Consider the following 8173-nt stretch of genomic DNA (forward strand, 5'->3'; position numbering starts at 1 on the left):
CCTTCCTTCCTTCCTTCCTTCCTTCCTTCCTTCCTTCCTTCCTTCCTCCCTTCCTCCCTTCTTCCCTTCCTTCCTACCTCCCTCCATCTCTGTATTGACCAGGATATCTTTTATTTTTTAATTTCTTGAGGGGGGAAGGCAAGGTAATTGGGGTTAAATGACTTGCCCAAGGTCACACAGTTAATGTGCTAAGTGTCTGAGGCCGGATTTGAAATCAGGGCCTCCTGACTTCAGGGTCAGTGCTCTATTCACTGCACCACCTAGCCACCCCTTGACCAGTATTTCTTGGCCCATGATGGCACTGAACGCAGCTAGGTCAGAAAGCTCTGGTGGGAAAGGGATTAGTTTTCAGAGTGCCTGTGATGCTGATCAAGGCTTTATAGAACATAACTTTGGACTTTGTAGAACTTAATTAGCCATGAGAATTGCTTCAGTAAGCAGCAGTGAGGACAGAGGGCACTAGTGGACCAATCAGTATTTAATGGTAAGAGGAGGAGGCCAGGAATCTTGGCATCTAGCACCTACAACTTATACTATCTGTTAACAAACCCATCTTTATGATCGGTAGATGAGAACCCTCAGTCTGCTTGCTTATCCACATGCAGGACTCCTGGACCAAGGTCAGTCTGAGAGAACCTACCTAACCTCCAGTTCTCCTTTATCGCCCTCATTAGGTCTATGGCCATCCTGTTGGCCTGGCTGAATCTGTTGTGGAAAAAATCATCGAGTAGGCAAAAACTGAAAGTTTGCCTTTATCCTTGATCCCTAACCCTTTGAAAGTGCCTAACTTCTACCCTATTTGTAGAGGTCCTTACTCTTGGTTATTGATAAGTAAGCACTGATATCAATAAATATTGACAAATAATTCCTGGTTACAGTGGTAGTTGATAGGGGTATATGTTCTCAGGGAGTATTTGCATTTTAACAAGAGGCTTTGGAGCAGGGGTGGGGAACCTGCAGGTTCCAGGCCACACGTGGCCCTCTAGGTCCTCAAATGTGCCCTTTTGTTTGAATCCAACCTTCAAAGAACAAAGGATTTGTTTGACTCCCTGCCCTGGAGCCTCTGATGGTAGAATTGCCAGAATGATGGCTGATTTCTAATCCTTTGTTCATATCATTCAACTCCCCAGAGTCTTTTATCTGTTTTCTCTATCTCTCCAAATCTAACCCATCTTACAAAGCTCAAAGGAAGTCCCTCCTTTATTAAAACTTTCTATATCAGCCCATCCCCCATTGAGATTTCTCTCCTCTGAATTCTTAGTGCTTTCCCCGTATCATCCATCTATTTAATGGTCTGATCATAGTCTAATTTAATTTCTTATATTGTTGGCAGTGTGTCAGAGTGGATAGAGAACCAGCCTGGGAGCCTTGGCCAAGTCTTGCCTCTGATATATATTGGCTGTATGACTCTGGAAAAGTCACTTGACCCTCTCAATTCTCTAGTTATTGTTCACTTGTGTCTGACTCTTCATGACCCCTTTTGGGGTTTTCTTGGAAAAGATACTGGAGTGTTTGCCATTTCCTTATCCAGCTCATTTTACAGATGAAGAAACTGAGGCAAACAGGGTTGAGTGACCTGCCCAGGGTCACACAGCTAGGAAATGTCTCAGGTCTTTCTGACTCCAGGCCTGGCACTCTATCCACTGAGTCATCTAGTTGCCCTTTATTGTTCTAGGCAACTATCTAAAATAAGTTGCAGAGAAAGTGCTGATTTGCATTTGTAGAGGGGGCTCTACAGTAATCTGTTCCCTGCATTGATGAAATCATAAATACATTTATGAGTTACAAATGAAATACAATACATTTGTTCTTGGCACTATTCTATAACTCTGGTATTGTTATTTAATTTTTCATGTATTCATGAGTAACCAGGACTTACGTCTATGAAGTAGATTTAGGCTTGTATAGTGATCATAGTGATTCTATACTTAGAGGGGGTAGTTATGAAATGGCTATTTAAACTTCCAGTTGGGACAAATCTCAAACGATGGGCCAGAGAGGGCCCCCCCCCAGCCCTTCACGAGGAAAGGTCCCTCTCTCCTGTGTAGCAAATATTGCGCCCTCATGCTGCAGGGCCGATCACAGTGTTTATGAGAAATAGTATTAAATCTGGCAAATGTATTCTTTACTGGAATAAATTTAAGACCAGTGGAAGTAAGGCTGGGGTAGGGCTCACCTTTTATTCATCTCTTGACTGGCTTTTTTTCCTCATCTGGCTCCAGAAAGAGCATGTGGTAAAATACACAGTCACATGAACCTCTAACTTTGTCCAATCACATGGAAGTCATCACTCATGGGACTTACAGATAGGACTGGATCCAGCTGTGACTGGGATAATCACCACCTCTCCCTTCTCTCCTCATTCTTCTGCCTTAACTCTGTGTGGAAAACCTTTGTCCTCCCTCCCCCCTTCCCCAAAATGGGAAGAACTAAACATCTGTGAGGATTTTGTGACCAGCTAGCCCTTGGCCAATGTTTGTTACACATATATTATCCTGCCTCAACCCCCTTGACTCTAAGCTCTCAGCAGGCAGATGGTAGATTTTCTTATGCTTCTTCTTCTTCCTCATAGTGCTTGGCACGCACAGTAGGAGCTCAACTGATATTTACTGAATAAGTGAATTGATTTGGAAGATGTAATACTATCAGATACGTGCCGGCTCAAAAAGCCTGCCTGGTTCCCGGTAATTTCCAACATAGATGCTTGTTTTGCAACGAAGATAAGTATAATGTATTGTCCTTTGAAGTTTATTGTCCTTAACTCATTAAGATAACTCCAAGATCTGGGAAGGGCAGTCAGGCTGGCGTCAGTGTTGCTTCTTGGAATCAATTTGTTTTTAGAAGGCTCATTTGGTGACTTATCTTCATGCCTGAAGTTCAAATTCAAGGACTTTGGGGCAGGGACAAGCAGACATTAATGGAGCTAGAGCCAGTGACCTAGCTTTGGAATAAGTGAATATATTGTTTCGTTTAGTTTATGAGCAATAAGAATATTACTTATCCTTCTGTGAGGTTAATAGGCCCAAGTTTTTTCTTTCTTAGACTGTTGTCACCTGTCACCAGCAACTGATTTTGCTGAGAACTTTGTCATTCATGGAGAGGGGGGATTTCATTTTTGTTAAACATAGTGTCACCATCTGAAGGGCCTAGTAACCCATCAAATGGGGGGTGAGAAGGGGAGGGAAGGGAAGGAAGAACCCTTCATTAAGCCCATACTATCTGCTAGGCATCGTGCTTAGAGCTTAACAAATATCCCATGTGTTCCTCACAACAACCCTTTGAGGTGAGTCCTCTTATTGTCCCTATCTTACATTTGAGGAAACTGAGGCAGGAAGAACTTAAGTTACTTGCCCAGGGTCACATATCTAGTTCAAGTAAATTCTAGAACCTCTGGTGCTATCCCTGGGCCCATTCAGCAGTGAGCTAAACTCCTCAAAGAGAAGGTAGTAGCTGATTTTGGGGTGGTATATAGGATAAGGGAATCAGAATATGAGAGGCCAGTTAGTACAAACTGTACCCAAGCAGAAATCCCCTGTGTAATATCCCAAACAAGAGGTCATGCAATCTCTGCTTGGAGTCTTTTAGTAATTGGGACCTCAGTACCTTCTAAGGCAGCCCATTTGGCTTTATAATACCTCTAATTATTAGGATGCTTTTCTTATAGAAGGGCAGTGCAGTGAAGTGGACAGGTAGCTGGCCTCAAAGTGAGCAAGACCTGTGTTCAAGTCCCATTTTTCACACATGCTGGCTGTGTGATTCTCTACTATGAGCTGCAGAGAAGGTACTAAACTGCAATAGGAGAAGACATTTCTTCATCCATGAGTTCACTACAGAGATGAAATCACAGGTCTACTCTCCATTGCTCTCATCCCTTTTGAGTTGACTTCAGAATATTGGGCTTTATTTATTAAGTGCCTTCTGTGGGTTGGGCTGGGTACTAGACCCGGGGGATAAAAAGACACACACACACAGACACATGCACACAGAGTCACTGCCTTCAAGGACCTTACATTTTAGAGGGCTGTAGAAATGGTGTTGCCTGCCATTGACAATGACAATGGGAACCTTGTAGATAATGTAGCTAGGGAGACAGAGAGACCTGTTGGAACAACTCAAGGCAACTTCCTCCATCTCCCTGGAGGCAGTAGTTAGGTGGGGATTGTCTATATAAAAATTGCTTACGATGAAATGATAGTCTTAAAAAAAAAAAGAAGTAAACTTGAAGTCAGAAAGTTCTTGATTCAAACATTGCTTCTTATACTTAGTAATTGTATGATCCTGGGCAAGTCACTTAACCTAAGTTTCCTACAGTTTCCTCACCTATTAAATGGAGATAATAATAGCATGTATCTCCCTATATTAAGGTAAGCAGATCATCCTTGTTTAGTCCTTTCTTATTGTTAATTTTTGTTTACCTTTTGTGTTAAACTTCAAAATGTTTGATCCTTTTTTTTTTTAAATCAGGAATACTAGGATACCTTCTATTTCAAACATTAAAGATCCATTTTTCCCCCCAAACAGGACTGCACTAAATTTTGCTGGATAAATTATTCTTGACTGTAGGTCCATATCCTTTGCTTTTTGGAATATTGGATTTCTTTTCTTTTTGTTTCAATATTTTATTTTTTCTAATGTGAAAACAATTTTTAACCTTTGTTTTTTATAATGTGGAAGTCCAAATTCCTTCCTCCCTTCCCTCCCTCATATTTTATATTAGTCATGTTGTGAAAGAAAACAGGCAAAAAGCCCCAGGAAAAATAAAAGCTAAAAAAAAAAAACCAACAGTATGCTTTGATTTTTTTTTATCACAGGACCTTCAGAATTGTCTTGTATCTTTATATTGCTGAGAATATCTAAGTCATTCACAGTTGATCATCGTGCAATATAACTGTTACTGTGTACAATATTCTCCTGATTCTGCTCATTTCACTTTGCATCAGTTCATGTTAAGTCTTTCTGGGTTTTTTTGAAAACATTTTTTCTGTTCATTATTTCTTATAGTACAATAGTTAGAATATTGGATTTCAAGCTTTCTGTTCCTTTATAGTGGTGACTACTAAATCATGTATGACCCTGATTATGGCTCTTCAGTACTTGAATTCTTTCACTCTGGTGGCTTATAGAATTTTTCTTTTGCCTTAGAAGCTCTGGATTTTGGCTATCATGTTCTTGGGAATTTTCATTTTGGCCTTTCTTTCAGGAGATGAGTGGATTTTTTCTATTTCTACTTTGCCTTCTAGTTCTAAGAGATCTGGGAAGTTTTCTTTTAAGATTCCTTGAAATATGTCTTGATCTTTTTTTTTTTTTTTCCCAGGTTTTTTAAATATCCCATTTTTTTTTTTTTTTTTTAAACAATTGGGGTTAAGTAACTTGCTCAAGGTTACACAGCCAGTTATTTCTGGGTGTGGTGCTAAGTATGTGAGCCTGGATTTGATCCCCAGGTCATCCCAACACTGGAACCGGTGCTCTTACTTGCTGTAGTCCCATGATTCTTAAATTATCTGTCTTTGATCTGTTAACCAGGTCAGTTGTTTGAGTTTGAGATAGTTTACATTTTCTTTTATTTTTTTCAGTCTTTTAATTTAAAACAATTCTTTTCTTGTGAAGTTATTAATTTCTATTTGTTCTATTCTAATTTTAAGGAAGTTTGTTTGCTTGGGCAAAGTTTTGTACCTCTTGTGCCAAACTATTAATTCTTTTTGTAATTCTTATATAGCTCAAATTTATTTTTTTTTCCACTCTAAAGCTTTCATTTCATGAATAAAAACATTTAAAACCTCCATTTAAATTCTTGTTTTATCTCTTCTAGGAATGCTAGTTGAATTTGTGCCCAAGTTGTGTTTTTCTTTGAGGCTTTGCTTGTAGATGTTTTGGAGTCATTCTCTTCTTCTGGATTTGTGTCTGGACTGTCCCTGTCACCATAATAGCTTTTAGTGATGGGATCTTTTTTTGGTGGGAGGGGCAAGGGGTTTGGGACAACTGAGGTTAAGTGACTTGCCCACAGCTAGTAAAAGTCAAATGTCTGAGACTGGATTTGAACTGGATTCCAGGGCCGTGGGATCCTTTTTTTTTTAAAAATGCTGATACCTGTCCAGACTATTCTCTGTCTTTAAACTTGATGTTAGGATTGGGCTCTGCCATACTTCTGGAAGGAAGTTCTGGACTGATCTTGTTCCTGCTTTCTTGAGGTTATTGAGTATTACGTTAATCCAGGATTTCACAGACAGTTCAGGTTTGGAAACTGCAAGCTTTCAATTCTTCCAGTTGATCCAGGGAAAAGTCTGATCACTGGCCCTCAGATCTGAGCTCTGTAAGTTCTTGATCTGGGTTTGGGTTTGAGCAATTCTACTGCTTAACTTAGTCACTACCAACTAGCTAGAAAGCTATATTGGTTCAGAGTAACAGAACTTTAGGTTCTCCCTTTGATCTGGGATTTCTGGCATGTTTTAATGCATCTTCAGGTTTCAGGCAGAGCTCGAAAGTGGAATTGTGACACTGCTTTGTTCCTGGGGTCAGAGCCTCATTGCTGCTACCTGCTTCTGAGCGTGTTCCTCTCATGGCACACCACTTAAGGCCTTGGACCACTCTTTATGCCAGAATGCCATCTCTGGATGTAGATAACTTCCTCAGTCCATTTAGAATCTATGACCCAGAATTTGGTAGTGGACAACAAAGCTGCCAGTCGGCACCTTTCTCTAGGAAGCACTCGGAAGTGCTCTTGGCTTGTTGCACTCCTGACCAAACCCCATCCTCAGTGTACACAGACTTCTCTGTCTCTCTGTGCTGCCCTGAACTGGAGTAGTGACTCACTCCTTCCTGCTCTTCTATCATCTTGGCTGCATCTCCAATAGTCTGTCTTCTTTAATGTTAGTCCATCATTCTCTTTATCTAATCTCTTCCTTTAAGATAAACAGCATGCCCCATTATCATATTCCAGTCATGTGCCACATCCCATTATATCTCAATATACCTTTCAGTTCCAATCTATGTTCTTACTCTTACAGCTCCTGTCCACCTTTCTTTTGATCAATGCCCTTGCCATTTTTATATTGATATCAAAATGCAGGAGTATCATTGTTTTCTCTCTTCCCAAATTCTGTTTCCTGTGAATTACTGGGTGTTTGTACTGCTGTGCTCTCCAATTTATCACTGCTACTCTCTTTCAAATGGATTAGTTAATGTACGTGGGAAGATTTTTCTCTACTCCTCCCGCTTTCAGTTTAAAGCCCCCTTGGTCTGACCTGAAAATTTCTAAGCAAATACACGCTTCAAAATGCTCATAAGAAGTACTTTGTCCCCAGGCATGAGCCAATCATTACTATATCTTAATCCCTGGTCTAGGAATCCAAATTCTATCCTCAGAAGTTGCCTTTTTAACAAGCTGTGGACTTCTCAAATCTCCCTTTCTTCTCTGAAGCTCCAGCCTTATATCAGCAGCACTGATTAAAACATTGGCACTACAGCCCAAGATCTTCAGTTTTATGTCACAGACTTCATTATCTCTACAGATACTCTTTAGGTCCCTTTTCTTCAAATGTTGGCAGAAGTGGGAACAGGCTGTAGGTTTTCCAGGTCTTAGAGGTGCTGATTTCCATGTCCCAGATATCTATTTTGTGAAGACATCACCTTGTCTAATTGCTCATATCAGAATGACATGGGGTTGCCTTAGGGTCTGCTTCAGCAGAAAACCACCAACCACCAGGCATGTCTCATCTTCCGGTGACTAGTGCTAGATGTCCTCGGCCAGCCAAGCACAATTTGGGGATCCTAATCATTATTCAATGGAGTAGAAGAATTTGCTTCTTTCTCAGAGGGTCAGGTCCTATTCTCTGTGGGGATAGCCTCAAACCTATTACATATGCAATTTGGGTTTATTCTGACCCCATTCATTGAGGGCCAGATGTGTTATTTTCATTTCCTTCCCTATCACCTCGGGTTCTCTAGTCCCCTCTGAGAGGGTTGGGGTCTCTGTTTTCTATAAGTCAGATGCTCTCTCTGCTACACCACCTAGCTGTCCTTAAATAGCGTAGCCATTATGAGATGTGCTGTGGAAATAGAGTCACATTACAATAATAGACTCCTGAGCCTAGTAGGGACTTGATGCTTTGTGATGACCTAACATGACATGGTTCCATACTCTGAAGATCTTTGATTCTTCTTTCCATGATCATGA

The sequence above is a fragment of the Petaurus breviceps genome, unplaced genomic scaffold, assembly GCF_028583685.1.
Source record: "Petaurus breviceps papuanus isolate PSGF00001 unplaced genomic scaffold, PetGlider_PUasm1.0 77, whole genome shotgun sequence".
Lineage (NCBI taxonomy): Eukaryota > Metazoa > Chordata > Mammalia > Diprotodontia > Petauridae > Petaurus > Petaurus breviceps.